Below are 7455 nucleotides of genomic sequence, written 5' to 3'. Positions count from 1 at the left end.
AATAATGATTATTTTTAATAAAAAATATTTTTTTGATAATAGTCTTAAACGTTGTAAACTGTCATTATAAATTTTAAAGAAGCTATTATCATGTGTTCAAAAAAAAATTTATACTTCTTTAAACAACATTAGAAAATTTTATCGATTAAAATGGAAATAACAACCAAATAAAATGTTTGTTTCAACTTTATATTCTTAATTAAAAATTAAATAACGAGGATATTTATATTTTTAATAAAATTAATCCTTGTGATAGACTTATAATACACGGAAAAACTTGTGGAAAAAATTACTATGGTAAGTAGTAAACGCGTGCTAAGAAGGAATTATGAACATTTTTATTATGTTCTTCATCAAATTACGATAATATTTACACTTATATGATATAATTCTCTGAAATTTCTTCTTACAGTTTGTGGTTGCTATCATAAATAATAAATCATATATAATTTTACTATAAAATTTTCTCCGTGTAGATTTACGAATATATAAATTTATTAAATGTTTGAAAACTTATAAACAACATTTATTTAATTCAAGAAAATTTTAGTATGTAATTGTGTGTGTGTGTGTGTGTGTGTGTGTGTGTATGTGTGTGTACATACACAAAAATGTTAAACATTTTTTTTATGTAAAGTGAGGTGTTTATTATCAACAGAATATTTTTTTCAACCATTAAAGATAAGATAATTATTAAAAAAGAATAAAATTAAAAGTGAATAATTGATTTTCTTAAAACTAGAATCATATTTTTTTACGTGTGCGTGTATTGTATATTATAGTAATCAGCATGAATAATAACAGTGATATAAAATCACGAAATAAAGAATAATCATTTTCCTGTCACAAAGTGATTATTCTTTTCTCGCGTAAGTACACACACACACACACACACACACACACACACACACACACACACACACACACACACACACACACACACACACACACACACACATACACACACACATACACACACACACACACACACATTACATACTAAAATTTTCTTGAATTAAATAAATATTGTTTATAAGCTTTCGAACATTTAATAAATTCATATATTCGTAAATCTACACGGAGAAAATTTTATAGTAAAATTATGTATGATTTATTATTTATGGTAGTAACCACGAACTGTAAGAAGAAATTTCAGAGAATTATATCATATAAGTAGTGTAAATATTATCGTAATTTGATGAAGAACATAATAAAAATTTTCATAATTCCTCCTTAGCACGCGTTTACTACTTACCATAGTAATTTTTTCCACAAAGTTTTTTCCGTGCATTATAAGTCTATCACAAGGATTAATTTTATTAAAAATATAAATATCCTCGTTATTTAATTTTTAATTAAGAATATAAAGTTGAAACAAAAATTTTATTTGGTTGTTATTTCCATTTTAATCGATAAAATTTTCTAATGTTGTTTAAAGAAGTACAAATTTTTTTTTTAGCACATGATAATAGCTTCTCTAAAATTTATAATGACAGTTTACGACGTTTAAGACTATCATCAAAAAAATATTTTTTAATAAAAATAATCATAATTTATTAAAAAAAATAAATTTAGTAATTGCTTCTTTAAGCATTAGAACTGATATTTTTTTGTACACATGTATGTACATGTACAAACATACTTTTTGTCGTTAGAAAATTTTATTTTCATTAAAAAAAGTAAGGAACTATCGTAACTCAAAGAGAGAATCCAGCTTTACGCGTCGCTTGTGTGTAGCCATTGCCGCTTGTTGTAACAATTCCCCCCGCGCGCCTAGCAATCTCAAGATTCAAGCGCTAGGGAGGGGCGACCGTCGCGGCCGGGCGCTCGGCGCGCTTGCAGTTGCCGGTAGACCGGGCTAATACAGAAAATTTTACAAGTCTTATAACTCGTTAACTATTGCCAAAATGGAAAAACGATGAGGACTTTTCTGTTCAGCTTAATGCGCTCTACCTGCTTGTAAAAATTGCATAAATCTTTACCAAACACCCTGTATATAAATACATATTATGTTTATATACACATTATGTATTATAAATATAATTTAAGCATTGTATTTAGACTCGTAGAAAAACATGTGCAACCTCAGGTTTCTCTCTGATTTTATATTCTATTTTTGGTAGACACGTAGACGCTCTGTTTTCTTTTGACAGGTTAGGTCGGTTAGGCTTTCTCCAGGCCTGCTCGGTTACGGAGTGGGGGTATAGGCATACGTAGAAAAGGATAAACGTAGACGTTGAAAAGGGACGGACGATGTACCAGGTATTTTCTTCTCTCTCACACGCAGGCGTGTGTAAGAGAGAAGAAAATACCTGTTATATCGTACGTAAGCCTTACCCCCACCCCTGAAATTTGGGACAATCCTTGGTTTAGATATACTATGTCTATGGCTTTCTCTGTCAGTTATATCTATCTTTCTTTCTCATACTTTCGGTTATACCCCAAGCGACGGAAGCCAATCAGAAATCGTTAACGCATCGGCAAATCTCTTGGTTTGTTCGCGTTGCCATGCCCCGACATGATCCTACTCACTCCTAAAGACCTATAATCAAATGGTTTGTTCGCGTCGCCAGGCCCCGACAGTCTCCTACTCACTCCAACGCATTCTAATTAAAGACCTATAATCAAAGATGCGCCAATGGCCCCCCACCATGACTGCTATCCACCATCTTGTACCCATACGGAGACTGGATGGGGGCTGGGGTCGGGGGCTGGGGTCTGGGGCTGGGGTCTGGGGCTGGGTCTGGAGTAGTACAGATAGTAAACAATGCGAGCCTGCTCCAAGTTGTACGCAGCCATATAACAGATGCAAATTTAATTTTTCTTGTTCTTCCTGAGTGTATCGTCAAAATATAGTGACCCTCGAGAGTGCAGAGATTGAATTACCTTATAATTTCTGACACATATTCCTTTAATCTATACTGCTGAACACAGAGCACTCTCCTCTCTTCCTCGCCCAGTGTGGGTACGCAATGGCGGATGAACCATGTGACTTAAGTGACCAATCAAAATTGTGTTCGCCATTGGCGAATCTTTGATTATAGGTCTTTAATTCTAATAGGTTGGCGTCATCGGAATCAACGTATTGGAGTGCGTTGGAGTGAATAGGAGCATGTCGGAGCATGTGACGCGAACAGACCTTCTGTTAGGCCCGGGGTGTTTACGATAATGGCTATCCGAGTAATTTTCTCTAGGACCGAAATATATGATAAGCACAACCATCTACTATCATCATGATTCGTGACAACTCAATGCTGTCCGGTATAGCCAAATCATCACGAGCAAGTTGCGAGCAGTTGCGAGTTGCGAGTTCCATGAGTTTGTAGCAGGTAACCTAAAAAGTACGACATAATAATTTGATTATTACAATTAAAAATAATCTGTTTTTAATGTATGGTAAGATTATTAACTTCATTAAAATAGTAATTATATAACACAATCATGTATTTTTAAAGTATTGTCTAAAGTAATATTAAAAAGATTATTTTATTTACAAATATTTTATTTATTAATTTGTCTATCAAGTTTCTATTATAACGTATATCTAACGCATATCTAACGTATATCTGTTTACAGTATATCTTAATTTACTATGCACTTGTATTACAAATTAAAAAAATTTATTGTAAACATTATTATTAGTTTCACATTAGTGAAATATTCATGCATAATATTTATACATAAAGATATATGATTTTTTAAAATAATGATAACACCATGCAACTTATCATTAACAGTTGTTACAAGAAAGAAAAATATTTATACTTAAATTTTTATTTTACTTGTAATCTAAAAAATATTATTAATAATGATTTATTTAGTAATTTTACATAATTTATCTCATTTGTTTCAAAGTGTTAACACCATTCATTTAATAAAAGATGACTTCTAATATATATGTTAGTTAATAATAAATAATAACATTTATTGAGAATCAATGTTTAATTAAAATATTATATTAGGTTTTGAAATAATACCGTTATGATAGAAACTTGATAGACAAAATAAATATTTGTAAATAAAATAATCTCTGATATTACTTTAGACAATACTTTAAAAATACATGATTGTGTTACATATAATTACTATTTTAAAGTTAATAATCTTATCATACATTAAAAACAGATTATTTTTAATTGTAATAATCAAATTATTTATGTCGTACTTTTTAGGTTACCTGCTACAAACTCACGGAACTCGCAACTCGCAACTTGCTCGTGATGATTTGGCTATACCGGACAGCATTGAGTTGTCACGAATCATGATGATAGTAGATGGTTGTGCTTATCATATATTTCGGTCCTAGAGAAAATTACTCGGATAGCCATTATCGTAAACACCCCCGGTTTCACAACTCACGGTTAAATTAACTGGCCGATCATTCCATTGGAATTGACCAATCGTATTTGTTAATTTTGCTTAACGACAAATACGATTGGTCAATTTCAATGGAATAATCGGCCAGTTAATTTAACCGTGAGTTGTGGAACCGGGCCTTATAGTGGCTTAGTTTACATCGTACATTTGATACGCGTATCAGGTACCATATTCGTATCAAATTCGTACTAAATATTTAGTACGCACGATGTAAACGCTGCCGGATCAATTTGGTACGAGCGTATCAAGTAGGAGTATCGTACTAAACTGATACGCGTACCAAGTGATACAAATGTCGATGTAAACGCATAAAACGCATTTTAGAGAGAATGTAGCAATTGAGCATAACCTCAGTGCTAAAATCTAAAAACCGGTGTGAAAATGTCTTAGTGGCCTAGTTTACATCGTGCATTTGATACGCGTATCAAGTAGTGAATTTAAGCTGATCAGCCAATGATTAAACACATTCACTAGTTATTTACTATTTGATACGCGTATCAAATGCACGATGTAAACTAGGCCAGTAGGAGACATCAACATGAATTAAATTTGTATTATATTTTTCACAGTACATGCTTAGTACATTCGATGTAAACGCGCCCGTACTAAGGCTTTGGTGCGCACCAAACTTAATACGCGTACTAAGGTTTTGACGATGTAAACTAAGCCAGTGGTTGTTTACGATAATGGCTTAGTTTACATCGTCAAAACCTTAGTACGCGTATTAAGTTTGGTGCGCACCAAAGCCTTAGTACGGGCGCGTTTACATCGAATGTACTAAGCATGTACTGTGAAAAATATAATACAAATTTAATTCATGTTGATGTCTCCTACTAAGACATTTTCACACCGGTTTTTAGATTTTAGCACTGAGGTTATGCTCAATTGCTAAATTCTCTCTAAAATGCGTTTTATGCGTTTACATCGACATTTGTATCACTTGGTACGCGTATCAGTTTAGTACGATACTCCTACTTGATACGCTCGTACCAAATTGATCCAGCAGCGTTTACATCGTGCGTACTAAATATTTAGTACGAATTTGATACGAATATGGTACCTGATACGCGTATCAAATGCACGATGTAAACTAAGCCAATGGCTATCTGAGTAATTTTCTCTAGGACCGAAATATATGATAAGCACAACCATCTAATATCATCATGATTCGTGACAACTCAATGCTGTCCGGTATAGCCAAATCATCACGAGCAAGTTGCGAGTTGCGAGTTCCGTGAGTTTGTAGCAGGTAACCTAAAAAGTACGACATAAATAATTTGATTATTACAATTAAAAATAATCTGTTTTTAATGTATGGTAAGATTATTAACTTCATTAAAATAGTAATTATATAACACAATCATGTATTTTTAAAGTATTGTCTAAAGTAATATTAAAGAGATTATTTTATTTACAAATACTTTATTTATTAATTTGTCTATCAAGTTTTTATTATAACGTATATCTAACGCATATCTAACGTATATCTGTTTACAGTATGTCTTAATTTACTATGCACTTGTATTACAAATTAAAAAAATTTATTGTAAACATTATTATTAGTTTCACATTAGTGAAATATTCATGCATAATATTTATACATAAAGATATATGATTGTTTAAAATAATGATAACACCATGCAACTTATCATTAACAGTTGTTACAAGAAAGAAAAATATTTATACTTAAATTTTTATTTTACTTGTAATCTAAAAAATATTATTAATAATGATTTATTTAGTAATTTTACATAATTTATCTTATTTGTTTCAAAGTGTTAACACTATCCGTTTAATAAAAGATGACTTTTCTAATATATATGTTAGTTAATAATAAATAATAACATTTATTGAGAATCAATGTTTAATTAAAATATTATATTAGGTTTTGAAATAATACCGTTATGATAGAAACTTGATAGACAAAATAAATATTTGTAAATAAAATAATCTCTGATATTACTTTAGACAATACTTTAAAAATACATGATTGTGTTACATATAATTACTATTTTAAAGTTAATAATCTTATCATACATTAAAAACAGATTATTTTTAATTGTAATAATTAAATTATTTATGTCGTACTTTTTAGGTTACCTGCTACAAACTCACGGAACTCGCAACTCGCAACTTGCTCGTGATGATTTGGCTATACCGGACAGCATTGAGTTGTCACGAATCATGATGATAGTAGATGGTTGTGCTTATCATATATTTCGGTCCTAGAGAAAATTGCTCGGATAGCCATTATCGTAAACACCCAGGGTGCGTTCCGAAATCTACTGACAGTACTGACAGTACTGCTACTGAAGTTACTGGGTTTGAGCTGTTCCGAAACGCCAGTGAATACTGGCAACACTAAAAAACGGAATGCGTTTACAGTCAAACCAGCAACTGTTGATGCCATCATAAAAACCTAACTTTATACAATCTAATTATGGCAAATGTCAATGCAATTATAATTGCAGTGCAAGGTATTGTGAATGTTATTAATAGTGACAGTGACAGTTCATCAGACGATGAGGAAGAAATTCTAAATGTCTTAAACATGATTACTAAGCGTAGACCATTGGAATTAAGGCCACGCATAAAAAATTATATTGAAAATGTTATTGCTTTACTTTCGGATGAAGGATTCAAAGCACATTTTAGGTAGGAATTATAATAAAAAAATAGAATTTCTCTATTATTTCATTATTGAACAAAATACTGTGTGATATAATCATCGCGTGATTTTCAGAAACACTTCATAAATGTTATTGTCGCCATCAATAAGTTCATATCGAACAGTTTCCATTGTTACAATTAATTTTTTAACAATCTCGTCAATTTTAATTATACACATTAATGTACGGCGGACGGCGGCCATATGCTTTACTGAATTTGCACTACCTCCGGACAATGTGTAAAATTAGCCGGAAGTCAGTAATTCCCTAGGGTCTATTTTTGTAGAATAGATAGTAATTTACAGTTGCTGACAGCACGCTGAAAACGATTTCGGAACGAAAAAACAGTACTGTCAGTACTGGCAGTAGATTTCGGAACGCACTCCCAGTGGCCTAGTTTACATCGTGC

The sequence above is a fragment of the Monomorium pharaonis genome, chromosome 5 (genome assembly GCF_013373865.1).
Source record: "Monomorium pharaonis isolate MP-MQ-018 chromosome 5, ASM1337386v2, whole genome shotgun sequence".
In the NCBI taxonomy this organism is placed as follows: Eukaryota; Metazoa; Arthropoda; class Insecta; order Hymenoptera; family Formicidae; genus Monomorium; species Monomorium pharaonis.
This window is presented reverse-complemented; position numbering follows the sequence as displayed.